General features: G+C 42.9%; 1 long non-coding RNA gene across 4 annotated transcripts in view; it reads right to left on the bottom strand.

Annotated features, from left to right (window-relative positions):
• The window catches only part of LOC127142759 (uncharacterized), a 124,604-nt gene that overhangs the window by 91,165 nt on the left and 18,983 nt on the right, over positions 1–14,456 (bottom strand). For 2 of the 4 annotated variants that reach the window (XR_007813789.1, XR_007813788.1), the window contains exons 1-2: positions 6,053–6,353; positions 5,414–5,500 (exon numbers count right to left, since the gene is read on the bottom strand). The exons of 1 other annotated variant lie outside the window; for it this stretch is intronic. This is a non-coding gene — a long non-coding RNA (uncharacterized LOC127142759). Of the gene's footprint in view, positions 1–5,413; positions 5,501–6,052; positions 6,354–14,456 lie in introns of those variants that run through there. One more of the 4 variants, XR_007813791.1, reaches the window with a different exon arrangement.

Here is a 14,456-nt window from a genome sequence, read left to right as displayed (position 1 = left end):
GTTGAATCTTTTCTTCACAGGAACAGACTGAATGTGTGTCATTGAACAGCAGCAGAAACAGACACAGGACGATTCTCTGCTCTACAGTCTCTAATCACAGTTCAGGTCAGTCGTAGAACTGAACTGAACTGAACTGGAGGATCAGGGTTTTCTCTGGAGCGGTACTTCAGTAAAATGGCAGATTAGAGGATCTTCAGACTGGAGACAGGACGTTTCTGTCAAACAGCTCCTGGTCTTGGAATAACTGCTCGAGGAGTGTCGAGACTCACCCAGGAGGACTGTGGTCCAACGTGACGTTCACTGACCCACAACCAACTAAATATTCACACTGATATTAAACACAGGAGAATCACACAACAGCTTCCTGTTGATCGACTGATCGATTCATCAGCTGGTTTGGATGAACTGAGCCTTTAAACGTCCTGATTTCATCTGAACACGTAAAACACAACCTGTGTGTGTGTGTGTGTGTGTGTGTGTGTGTGTGTGTGTGTGTGTGTGTGTGTGTGTGTGTGTGGTGTGTGTCAGGGAGACTGAGGAGGTTTATTCAGCTTGTACGATTATCTTAAATCAACTGCAGCCGCTCTGCTCTTCATTAACAGGACCAACAGGAAGTGTTGTGTCGTCCAGAGGAACCACTGGACTTGGCTCAGCTCCTAATCACTGTGTGTCAGGAATCTGCTCTAATGGGCTGTGGCCTGTTTACCTCATCGTGTGTGAGAGGAATCAGGATGTTGGTGTGCTTTCATTAGCGTTATGGAGCTCAGCAGATTATTTATCTGTGCTCGTCTTCTAACCCAGCTGCTTCTCCGTCCTGCGGCCCGGAGGTGACGGGGTTAACGGAGGAGACAGAGGCGCCTCCTCAGCCGCTCGGGGACGTGACATAACTAAAGAGGCATTAACGCCCGGTTGCGACATGGCTAAACAAACGACGAGGCCTTGGCGAGCATGGGAAAACAGCATTATGGTCCTGCGGTGAATTGAGCGGGGGAAACAATCTGAGCCTTGTGCTGAGCTCTCTCTGCCTCTATCTGCACCGAGCTGACAACTTTCTATCAGGTCTACCAACTTTCCCAGACAGGAGCTGCTCCATGAAAGGCCTCATAAATCAGAGCGGCGGGGGCTAACGCCTGACGTCCACCTCTCTGATAAAGGCTGCGATCGATCCTTCAGACAGTCAGAGAGAGCGAGCAGAGAGTTCTGATCACTGTTCACATTCAGCAGAAACAATGAGATGGAGCTGAAGCTCAGTTTGTTTCATGGGAAAAGCACTTAAAGAGACGGCGGTGGTTAACTTTTAATCCTGCAGAGACAGAATTCAGATTCAGTCTGAAAACATCCAGAGAGAACACACACTCCTCACCTCAAACTGACTCTGGATCAGATCTGCTTCATCGTCTAAACTGTGGACGGTGGAGTCGCTCAGACTGAAACGTTGTCGACAGCTGCAGGAGGTGGTAAAGCTCTGATCAGCTTATATTCTGGATGAATTCAGTCACCAGTTTAATGAGTTGGGTTTTCAGCTTCTTTGATAAAACGTTCTGATTTGCCTTTTCCTCCACTGCAGCAGCCGAGGCTCATGGGGTAACGCAGACACGGCCAGAACATAACCAGAGGCTGCTGTTAGCAGAAGAATAAAAATAAAATGAAAGCTCTCCAATTAGCTCAAAACAAACTTCTGCAAGCTTTTATTTTGTAGGAGAGGTCACTGAAGAGGAACTGCTGCTGCCACTGACTGTATATAAAATGGTAAATATACTGTAATTATACAGGACTTCTCTAATGTCGACCACTCAAAGCTCTAACACACACACTGAGCCTCTGATTAGTGGGCGACCCGCTGTACCTCCTGAGTTTCAGTCTGATTCTGAATGTTAGCGTCTGACATTCACTGTGAAGATGAATAAAGGTTTAATACGCTTCTCCAGGTGCAGGATGTTTTAGTTATACTGTCAGTCTGATACGGTAAAATTAAAAAGTAAAAGTCTGATTATCACAATAATCTGGGACCAGTTCAGGACCGAGTCAGGACACTTCACTGACTCTGGACTTCAACTTGAAACTCATGTTGACCTTGAAAATCTAGATGTGTCATGTTCCCGTTGTGTTGTCTTCACCAGGGAAAATCACTTCCTGTTCCACCGTTGAATAAGCAGGAAATGTGTTTACAGTTCAGGCCATAATGTGACTTCACACAGTTTGATTCTGAAGGAAACAACAGAAGTTTAAGTTCCCAGGAAAAATTCTGAGAAGAGCTTTATGGTGTTTATCTGATGTGACTGAATCATGAAGAATCGAATCACATCTAGAGATCAGAGCTGATATCAGCTCTATAAACTACAGTTACAGTATCTGGTCTCTGAGTTCACACACACTGAGGAGGAACAAACTGAGGCGAGAAAACAGAAGAAGGAGAAACACTCTCTATGAAGAGTAAAACTACTGATGTGTGAAGGGTAACTCAGGTATTTCTGAACCTGGGCCTTATTTGTTTTTGTGTGTTAACCAGACTCCATTAACAAGAACAGTGATTTTACTGAGCAGGACACAGGAGCTGTGTGACTCACTGTTACAGCAGAGTGGTATAATAACGACCTAACATCACAGAGTTATCAGTAACCACATGTATTGATGGAAGTGTCCAGATGAGCTGTGAGCTGAGTTTTAGTGCAGACTCAGTGTTTAAGGCCGAGGCAGGAGCGTGAACTCCAGCCAGCCTCATTCCACCCAGCGCTAATATCTGAAATGCTTCTTATGACCTACTTATGAAGTCAGCCTCGGAGAATCTATTGATCCCAACGCCAAATGATTTGATGTGTCTGTGCCGAATCAGAGGGACCAGGGAGAGAAGAGGGGCTTAAGTGCATGGGGGTCTGGTCTGTGGCTCCCCTTTACTTTCCTTATGACCAGACTCTCCCCTGGGTCAAAGGTCAGAGGTCGTTCACCCACCCAAGGTCACCCCGCATTAACATTGCAGCAGAGTTAATTCAATTTCCAGACAACACAGCTTATACACAAAAATGAAACCCTTTTAAACGGCGGTAGATTCTGAGCGGCGGCGGGGGGAAAGCTAATCGAATCAACGTCTGATTTAACTGCCAAAGTATTTTCCTCTGCGTATTTAATCAATACTTAAGACTCATAATACCCCGGGTCAGCGGCGGAGAGATTTCCATAATCGATGAGAAGAGGTTCTCAAGTTCAGCAGGTTATTGTGCTCTCCCTCCCTCCTCATTTTTCATAGAGTTATTTATTGTCAGGGTGTCTGTCAGGAGGAGGAAATACTGCAGGACGGCAGCGCTGTCCTTTTCCTGGCTGCAGCCCCCCCCGTCCACCCCGAGGTCACGGTCTGATCACTGCTGCTCTGGACTCTGGTTCTGGTCTGACCTGACTCACATCTGAAGTCCTGTCACTGCCCTTTAACAGCAGCCATCTCAGAGAGTCACATCTGCACCAGCTCAACTTTATTTGACCTTCTACACCAATGAGTTGATCCAGAGAAAAATTATCTGCAAATATTCTGATAAGAATTCATTGTTACAGTCGTTTTTTATCGTATTACTGATGTATGCTTCTGATTTCTACCTCTGAAGATGAGCATGTTCTAATAACATCCTCTGCTGCAGTGATTATTTTCTGGGGTTTGTGCATTGTTATATTTTACACTGTAATACAGAGTGATACTGATACGACTGGAAGACTAACAGAGGAATCTAACATCGAGCTGCTGGACAAGTTTAAATTCACAGATTTAAATCTAAAGGTGGACAAGTGGTAAAACTGAAAGATTTTCCATATTTAACTGTAACGATCAAACTCACCTCTAAACGTCTTTATTGTCATTTAAATAACTACACCGGACCGTGCACAATGAAACAAGATGTCACTGCATCTGGTTCCATTTTAACAACGATGAATAAATGACCAAACAAACATATTTAAAATATATATAAAATGAGAAATCTATGACTTTATAGCTGTGTACAGAGGAGAGGACAAGGAGCTGGAAACAGAATCAGACTCTGAGGTTTGACCATCACAGTTTCAGTTTAATCCTGGTATCTGATGAGTCGGCCTGTAGACTCCTTCATTAAGAATGAAATGTGTTCAAAAACTGCTAAAACTTTCTCCTGTCGCCTGAAACCAGCTCTGCTCTGCAGCATGAACAAACACCACACACACACTTTCCTCCAAATCCTCCACTTGTTTTTGCTGAGCACAGCTCCACGTCTCCCTTTGATTTTATTTCATTTTGTTTGATTTTACGAGAGCTTGTAAAACACATTTTGATACCCCGGAGCTGTTAAAGCGTAAAGAGCCTGGACAGAGCGGCCCTGTCACCGGCCTGCCAATAAAAAATGAAAACCCATTTAAGCCAATGGAGGTGCAGCGGTGCGTCTGCGGTCAGTCAATAAACCAAACAACGGGCCGGGCAGGTCGGATCAGGCTGAGCGAGCGTCCGGCCGAGACAACAAGGTCACAGAAGAATCCAAACCAAAGCTTCAACGGACACAAAGAACAATCCAATTTAAATATCGATGGGCTTTCCTCTCGCTCACTGTTATCTGTTAAAGTTACAATCATGACCTCTGTTCGACTCGCTGCTAACTGTGCATCGACTCATAACAACAGCACTTTACAAACACTTTGCATTAAAGCAGCACTTCACACAAATTACACAGGAAACAAACATTTTCTCAGAGTTCAGACAACCTGATAAAGAGTCTGCTGTTCAAGACGTTTTATCGTCAACAGACCTCATGTTCACACCCAAACTAACACTTCCCTCCTCTGACTGTGGCTCTCAGCTCCGAGCCTATAATCAATCATTTCATATCAACAATTATCTGATCAACTGTCATCCAACAAGTTAGCTCTGCAAAATCCACACCACAATGCACAAGTCTAAAATGCCTTTTAGAAAACTGTTAGAAATCAAAATAAAAGCATTAAAATAATCCAGATATTAAAGTTCGGAGGTGTTGGATTCTGTACCTGATATGAAGTGATCACTACAGAAACAGAATCTGTTGCCTGTTTTTTCCCATCGCTTCATCTTCTTGCACATTTTGTGGATCTTTGTGAATAAAATGGCAGCAGCTGTCCACCATGTTCACTTTTTTAAATACAGCAGGCTAAGTTAGCTGCTAGCACCCTGGCAGTAATTTAAACAGCACGCTTTCCTGCCAATATGGTGGTGTTTTGATTTCAACTGTTGCATGCTGGGATAGCATAACACCAACTACCAGAGCCATAAATATTCCATTAAAGCCAAAATCTGAACATACATACTACATACATAAACTTATTATGGCAACTTCTCTACTTCTCAGAGCACCTGTGTGTGGTGACACCAGGAGTAAATGTTTCTTGTCCCAGACGTACAATTAAAGAAATGAAATGATGAACTTACCGCTGTGCTTCAGTCCTGTAGAGATGCTGGTGTCAGAGGAAGGAGAGCAGCAGGAACTGAAGGGATATCTGAAGAGTTATCTGACATCTGAAACATCAGACACAAGTCATTTAATTCATTTGTTCATTTATGACGACACACACTGATAAACATCTCTGTGAATGTGGCTGCGTTAGCTAGCTGAAACTGTTCCATAGGAGAGAGAGGAGGCAGAAATACTGTGTGAGGTGAGAGAGACAGTCAAACCTGAGTTCACAAATATTAAACCTACACATTTCATTCATTTCTAGTTTACATTTCAGGATGGAATCATTATCTCTGGTGTCCATTGCATATATATAAACCCACTTAGAAATCATAGAAAAAAGATGCCCCTCATAACTGCAGAACTTGCCTGAGAAACATCAGGATTTTAACTTTTCTTCAACATCTGCTAATTTATTGATAGTTGTCAGTAAATCTAATGTTACAAAGCGAACAGGAACTATTAATGATCAATTCGGCTCAGTTAATTTTCCAAAATGTAAATATATGACTGGGTGGGTTACAGCAACTGTGATTGACAGTGAATAGTAAAAAGTCAATATGATGAACCAAACATTAGCAATGTAGCACAGATACAACAACACAGAACCATACCGCGTCTCCCGGTCCGTCTGGGTTTATCCGTTCTTGAATCCAGCGCCGGGTCCAGGTTTACACAGGTCCTCAATCACTGACCTTTTAACGTTAGCCACACTGCGCCTATTAGCAGGCTAGCTAAGCACTTAGCATCTCTACTCTCCCGGGTAGCTTAGCGGCTAACAAACAACAACGGCTAACAGACGGCTAATGAACGGAGCGACCGAACCGAACCTCAGCACACACAGGCGCTAACTTCCGGACGTATTAACCGACTTTAAGAGGCTAAAGCCCGCAGTAGTTTGTCCACCTCCCGCTACATTTCTTCGCTCTGTGAACACTTTCTGACCGGGGGACCTGCCGTGTTTACCGCCTCTCTCTCTCTCCGCCCCCTCCGGCTCTCTTCCTCACCTGCTGCCAACCACACAGGTGTACTGACTGACCAATAAGAAAGAGTTTAAACTAAAGGTACAATCTGAATTTTTTATTTAATTCAATTTAATTTCACTTCCCAAACAAATTGTCTTTTTTATGCAAAAGTAAATTATCTTCCATTTTAATATTTCATGAACTATTTATTGTCATATTATTATTATTTAGAGGTAAGTTATTCTCTGTTGGACTTAAATACTTTATCTGAAATAATTTAGGTCGTTTAAAGTCCATTAGCTCCATTTAGCTGCTCTGCTACAGCTTAAATTACTGAGCTCGAGCTTTCTGTCATTTAGCTAACTTTTTAGATAAATGACAGTTAGCAAACTTGTTAGCTCAGTTGCTAACAGTCCAATAGTTCACAGTTTATTCAAAAGACATATTTGTACAATTAATTCTTGTTGGTTAATGTTACATATTTAAGTTTTTTGCTATATAGCTAACGTTCAACTGACATTAGCATGCTAACAAGCTAGCCTCAGTCCAACATGAGAGGATGAAGGAACAGAGGGTAATGATGGAGCAACACAGCTAATATGCTACATTAGCATTCTCTATTTTGTGTGTGAGTGTTTTAATCAAAAGTGAGAATTTAAGTGTCAAATTTCTCCACAAATGAATTCAGTTTTACTCTGCCACGTCGGTCAAAGTCCATTTAAATGTATTAATTTGGCCACAGAGTTTGGTGTAAGTCCATTAATCATTTAATTGTTATTCTTCATTTAATATTAATTCTCAAAAAGCCCTGAGAACTAAAACACCTCATTAACCTGAAAGCAGATTCTCCCTTTCAGTTTCTCTTTGTTATTTCTTCATTCTCACGATGTTTCACACATTTTATAACAGGTGCTTCCCACAGTATCACTCTGAAGACAAAACAACAAATAAGAGCAGAGCAGTTTTAGAAATTAGACCTTTTATAGAGATTGTGTTAAAATGAGAAAAGTTCTTTTTAAGAAGCAGAGCAGATGAATCCAGCTGTTCCCTGATGTTTGCAGCTTATTCTTTACACCAGAAGAACGAGGATGTTAGTATAAATATTCTTCTTTATCCTTACGTTTTAATGTAGCGTCCTGTTGAGACGTTTCCTGTGAGAGGATGTTCAGCTTTACTTCATTTTTCACCTCTGTACATTATATTTAATGTTGTTTCCAGTCACAGTGAAAAGCTCGTCGATGGTCACATGTGTCATACGGTCGCTGTAATGGAGTGACGGACGCCCCCAGAAACACATTTGGGTAATGTGATGGGGTGCTCCCTGTTTATCATGTGGTGCAGTCAGTGGTGCTGAGGAGGAGGAGGAGGAGGAGGAAGCACATTGTGTGCATAATTCACCAGCTGCATTTGTCAAAACAGGGATCTGTATGGAGGCTAATGATCCACGTGAAATTAATGACTCCATAAAATAGAAAAATCCACCGTTCACACAAGCATGACAGGATCCTCTGACTTTGATAAACCGTTAAATGACAGATAATCAGGAGGGAGGGGGCTCATCAGTCCCTGCAGCACAGACACAAGGTGAGTCCTGATGTCTCCATCCAGACAGAATAACACAGGAGGTTTTACTGCAGGAGAGAAAGTATAAGTCTGCTGGTTTTTATTAACAAGTGTGTGTGAATCAGTGCTTTAAGAATCTAATTCCTCCATTAAAAACACATCAGTGATCCACACACATGTTCCTTCATCACCAACATTAGACTCTCACACATCGTCCACATACTCACCACAGCACCAAATTTATGAATCCGCCGCTGAAAATAGTTCCCAACAGATGCACTATTTTCCTGATAAAACCTACATCCAGCAGATGAACTAGCAGTAACACCATGAACCATCATCTCTCCTGAACAGGTGCTGCTAGTACCTGAACACAACCATAAGATGATAAATACAGGAGCTGCTGGAAAACCACTGCCTCCATCTGCAGACTTGTTAGCTCAGTTGCTAACAGGCCAGTAGTTCACAGTTCATTCAGAGGACATGTCTGTACCATTGGCTCTTGTTGATTACTTCAGTAAAGTATCTGAATACTTATTTCACCACTGACAGCAGAGGTGTCATTCCTGTTCCTGTGTGTACTAACAGCTGCATTAATGAGAACTCAGCTCAGTCCACGTCTCCTCATCAGTGAATGAATCCGTCTCCATTGTTTTAATTTCATTAAAGGCCTGATGCAGTTTATTACCTTTTTAGTGTCTCTTCAGTTTATGACACTGAGACACTGTGTGTTGGCTCTGAGCACCATCTATGGAGGAGGTGTAGGTGAGACGGGGGAGGGGGGGTGATACCAGGGAGCCCCCACTCAAATGAATGTATAATCAGGCTTTGATTTCCAGGTCTGCATCAGACAGCCTGGGCACAATCTATTACTTCACTGCCATTCCCTAAGTGTTTGCTCCCAGCCTGACCCTGCCACTTTATCTGTTGGTTTTTATTTTCAGAGTGCATGCTGTCCATATGTTACCCTAATAGTTGCTATAATTCTTGTGCGGCAGGGTTCGTGTTTTATTAGTCCTGAGTACGAAGAGAGTGGGGAAGAATGCATTTTAATAAAACCCCTGTAGCAACACACTAATGGGCTGACACCGAGGTATTTGCATAGAGATGAATTACGCCCGGCCGCCTTGACGTGACTTTTAAAATATGATTGAGGAGGTTATTATTGCTGCACTATGATACGTGTTAACAGGTTATTTTAGCGTGGCTAGTGCTAATAAAATTCAGAACAAAAGACTCGGGTGATGAGGGCAGGGTTTTTCATTGCCAGAGTCTACTGAAGGTGCTCATTTTGTCATTACTTAGCTCTGCTTCACCCCCCACTCCCTCTCTTCCCTTCATTCCTCTGAGCGGAGGAGAAAGAACAGGCGGCGTTTCACCGCCGTCCATCCTTCAGCAAGGCCACGACCAACTTCAGCCTCATAATTAATCACAACAGTTTGTCTCTGCTTCACTCTGACACAGTTAAAGGTCTCAGTCGGCTGTGGGGGGGGGGGGGGGGGGGCAGTTTCTGCAACTTTCCAACAACAGCAACGACTTTCTGCTCTGATCAGTCAGGTGTTAGCTTTAATGACAGTGTGGTGAAGGTTTGAGGAAGATGATGGTTCCTTAAGAATCAGCTTCATAATGGAAGGCTCAGAATGAGACCCTGAGAGCTTCCAGAGAAGGATTTTATATTTTTATTTTTATTAGTTGCTTCTTCTTCTGCACTAACTTGACATGACATGCAGCCGACTGAACACATATCTTAGTATTTATTCTTTATTTTCTTGGTATCGTCCTGATTTTGTCTTGGTTTATTCTTATTGTGTTGATCCAGTTGTATCATTGGATTTGTATGTTTTGTTGTTGTGTTTGTGTTCATTTAAAAAATGCTGTAAAATGTTAATAAACAGATTGGAGGAAAAAAAGAGGAAGATGATGAATATGACAAATAACTCATGTTAGAGGTGTGGGGGAGGTCAAAGGTCAGTCTGTGGAAATGTGCATTATATCTTATGAATCTTTAACTACTTATTTATTGTTTTGATTGTGTAGCTTATATTTTTATATTTGTTTCAGCTGCAGCTGCAGCCTCCACCTGCTGAGGCTAAATGTAGCTTCATTCACCTGAAAAAACAAGAACACAGTTTATAGAGTCCTGCAGGACTGATCCTGAAACCAGGAAGTCAGTTAGCATGTTAGCATGTTAGCTCTTCCTGTTGTCAGTGTGTTTCTGGTTAAATGTCTGAAATAAGGTCTGTGGTTTTAACACAAGCTCCAGACATTTTCAGGTTTTATTCTCCGACATAAAATGGGTCAGTAAATCCCCCACTCCTGATGTTTGAAGCTTTTACGTGTCTTAAAAAAGGCGGTTGCTAACGAGTGTCTAAATGAGACTACAGAGGTTGTCGGGGACGTTAACATGAAAACCCATCTACTCACCAGTCCACCTTTACAGCCTCGTTGTGTTTCTACTCACGCTCTTTCAAACTCTCACTAACTTTCTAAGAAGAAGCCACAGTGTGGAGGGTGGTGTTGATGCCTCCTCCATCAGGAGCAGAGTGTAGCAACAATCCTCCAGCCACCTCCACCTGGGCTCAGTTGAACAGGTGCTTCCTGTCATGTGAGGACACCTGCTGAGGAGCAGGCGGTGAGCAGGAGACGCTCCTGTGACAGAGGGAGAGAGGTGAAACATCATTAAAGGAGATTATCTCTGAATAAATACTTGAGCGAGGTGAGCACCCAGAGCTGATAACAGCGACACAGATTATATCTCCTCCATCAGATGATCCATGCTCAGGAGTCTGTGTTCAAACACCAAGCCAACAGGTGAGGTCTTCCTCTGGAGGAGCACCTGCTGCAGAGCCCACACAGCCCACCATTCAGTTAATGATTCACATAAGTTGTCATTAACTTGCTGAAGCAGACAGAGCAATTAACACTGACTTTATTCCCGTACCCCACGGGCCGGTGATTATTGCACTCAGTGAGCAGCGTAATGCCGCAGGAATGAATTCCATTCTGTGAGAGCGTGGTGCGTTCAGAGCCGCCGCTCGCACAATGTTTCCACTCAACCATGAATGTGTGGTTACAGGGAGGAGGCAGAGGAGCGGCTGTGTGGCCCGTTAGCTCCTCATAATGGAGGATCCCAAGGCGCTCCTTATCACAGGACTGCAGGCGGGTTAGAGCGAGATAAGACCACCATTCATGTCTGTGGGAGCCCCCACCTCCACCTCCACCTCCACCCCCCCGACACATGTCCTTGTGTGTAATCTCTTGTAGTACATGGTCAACTGAGAGCCTGTCAATGGGCTCTTTATAAAGATCAGCTAACGCTAACACATTAGTCACACCAGCAAACAGGAGGAGATTTAGACGGAGTCAACAGGTGGAGCTGTCGGGTGAAGCACAGACAACAGGTGGGTTTCAGTTTGTCTCTCATTTATCTCACTGCTCAGCAGGGTGGAGGTGGTGCAGCTGAGTCTGCTGGGTGTAGCTCAGGGTGGTGGTGTATCAGCAGGTGTAGCTCAGGTGTAGCTCAGGGTGGTGGTGTATCAGCAGGTGTAGCTCAGGTGTAGCTCAGGGTGGTGGTGGTGGTGGTGTATCAGCAGGTGTAGCTCAGATGTAGCTCAGGTGTAGCTCAGGGTGGTGGTGTATCAGCAGGTGTAGCTCAGATGTAGCTCAGGTGTAGCTCAGGGTGGTGGTGGTGTATCAGCAGGTGTAGCTCAGGTGTAGCTCAGGGTGGTGGTGTATCAGCAGGTGTAGCTCAGATGTAGCTCAGGTGTAGCTCAGGGTGGTGGTGTATCAGCAGGTGTAGCTGAGGAGGGCGGAGGAGGTGAACAGATGGTGCAGTCGGTCTCTGAGGGGCGGAGCCTTGTTCAGTACACCTGGAACACAGACAGGTGGTGTTCCTCCTCCACCTGGAGTTGGGGGGAGGAGCTCGTTAACTCCACCTGGATCACACATCACTGTGCACTCACTTCCTGACACATCATCACTGACATCACCGCTGACCAATCAGCTCACAGGCTGATCAGATCTGTCATCAGGAGGGGGCGGGGTTTGAACCTCTGACCTTCTGATTGGCGGATGACCCGCTCTACTTCCTGATCCACAGCCGCCTCCTGAGTGTCACATGACACACGGCTCCTATCAGAGGTTTATTGACGTTTAATCAGAGAAACAGGAAACAGAGTCTGTGCAGAGATGATGCGTTTCCTGATGAACATGAGCTGCAGCTGCTTCTTCTTCTGTGGTGGTTTTAACAGCAGCTCAGATTCAGTCAGAAACCTGAACTTCCTGTTTGAGCTGATCCACTGACTCTGCTCTGAACATCAGACTGATAAATCAATCAATCAATCAATCAATCAATCAATAATAACAGTATAATTTTAAAAACCTCCTCTTTGATACTCAAACACAGCTGAGTCACAGGAAGTAACCGTGTTTCCTGTTTCCTGTTTCCTCAGACTGAGCCTCTGCTCAGTGATGGACTCTGATCTCTACCAGAGTAAAAGTACAAATACTCTGTTACAAGTACTCGTCCTGAATTTAAACTAAAGGTACAGCAGTGTCGACATCGAGATAAAGAACCACCGATCATTTCAGATTTATCCGATTATTGAATATAAATTATTGATTAATAAGTTCATCAGTTTCATATTTTCACTGTTTTATAATAATCTGTAAAATCTGATAATAATGTTTTTGTTGATTATAGTTTGTTTTATTGATGTGGAAAATAACTGAAGCTGTCAGATCAATAAAGTGGGAATAAATAAAATAAAATAAAATAAATATTAATAATTGAATAAAATAGAAATAATAAAGTAGAAGTGTGTGTGAGATGTGAATGTGAGCAGCGACTGATCAGACGTCATCTGTTGTTTACAATCAGCTGTTTCAGATTAATAATCATCATTATTGATGAATCTGTTCTCAGATAATTCACAGTTTAATAAAGTGAAACTGAAGTGAATGAAAACTGTTCACATTCTTCATCTCAGGTTTTTATCTCACAGCTCTAGATTTTTATTTTTGTTGTTCGATCTGAACCCTGTCTGGTCTCTCTGTCTGTCTGTCTGTCTCTCTGTCTGTCTCTCTGTCTGTCTCTCTGTCTGTCTGTCTCTCTGTCCGTTCAGCGACAACACACAGTGGGAATAATAAACCTGAAAAGCTTTTCTTTATTGAGTTAAATTAACTCAATGAAGACTGAAGTTCCTTCATTCACCTTTTTCACTGGCGGCTCCAGGTGTTCGTTCCAGTTTAATGTGATTTAAATCAAAGGAACAGTAGAAACATTAGAAACTGGATCCAGCTCGTTATTCACGTGTTGTCTTTGGATAATGAGGAGGAGAATTATTTCTTTTATATTTTTAAATTTCTAAATATTTTTTAATCGGTGTTAAAATCAGAAGCTGCTCTTCAAATGTTCAATCAGACAAAATAGGAATTTACTGATCAATGAATCCGATGATTATTGTTGGATCAGATCAGCAGTGATCAGCCTGCTCTCAGCAGGATTCACCTGAGAAGGATTTAGATTCAGTTTAGATTCGTTGTGTTTTGTTGTGTGAGCAGCTTCTGAGCTGAAGATGAAGATGAAGAATCTAAATGATTAAACTGAGATGAAATTAAAAACTAATTATTAAAATAAAATATGATGAATCAGCCGAGGAGAAAAACATCACATCTCTTTTTAACAGCTTCATTTCAGACAGTCTGGTGTTGTGTTCAGGGTCTGCTGCGAACAAACATTTAACAACAAACTGAACTCGCTTTGATCAGATTTTAACTTTTTTTTTTCATTAATAAAAAATTAAGAGAATTTCTCATCAGCGTGTTTTTAAACTGAGAAATGTTTCATCTGATCTGAGTTTTACAAACTGCAGCAGCGACATTAAACACAACATCTGTTTATTAATCTATTCATTTCACTGCAGTTTGTGTCAACGCCTCAGACATTTCTACTGTTCACGGTTTAATGAGAAACGAATATTAAATATTACACCATATTATTATCTATTATCATTATTTCATTATTATTATTATTATTATTATTGTTCAGCTGAGGCTTCAGACCGTGAGGAGGACACTGAAGTTCAGTCCAGCGGTGGGAGCAGCAGCCTCCTGGCCGCTCAGCCGGCCTCGGCCCGGGCAGCAGAGAGCGGAGAGCCGCTCGGAACAAACATTTACATCTTGTCTGTTTCGGTTTCCTGACGTTTCCCCGCTGATGAATGTGTTTCTCTCTGATCAGACGCAGAGTTTCAGCTGATAAATTAAAGATCAGCCGCAGCTCGCTCCGCTGATTTTTCCAATTTGACAGAAAAACGAGCTGAAGATGAAACCGTGAAGCTTCACGGTCACACACCGTGAAAAGAGCTGGAGGATTCCCAACCAACAGCTCCGCTTCACCGCCAACAGCAGAGCGACGGAGCGACGAGGAAAAACCGGAGCACATGTCAGGTAGAGATCCAGCTGTCAATAATATAATAATAATAATAATAAT

The sequence above is a fragment of the Lates calcarifer genome, linkage group LG9, assembly GCF_001640805.2.
Source record: "Lates calcarifer isolate ASB-BC8 linkage group LG9, TLL_Latcal_v3, whole genome shotgun sequence".
Classification (NCBI taxonomy): domain Eukaryota; kingdom Metazoa; phylum Chordata; class Actinopteri; family Centropomidae; genus Lates; species Lates calcarifer.
The sequence above is the reverse complement of the archived record's forward strand: the minus strand, read 5'-3'. Positions and strand labels throughout refer to the sequence as shown.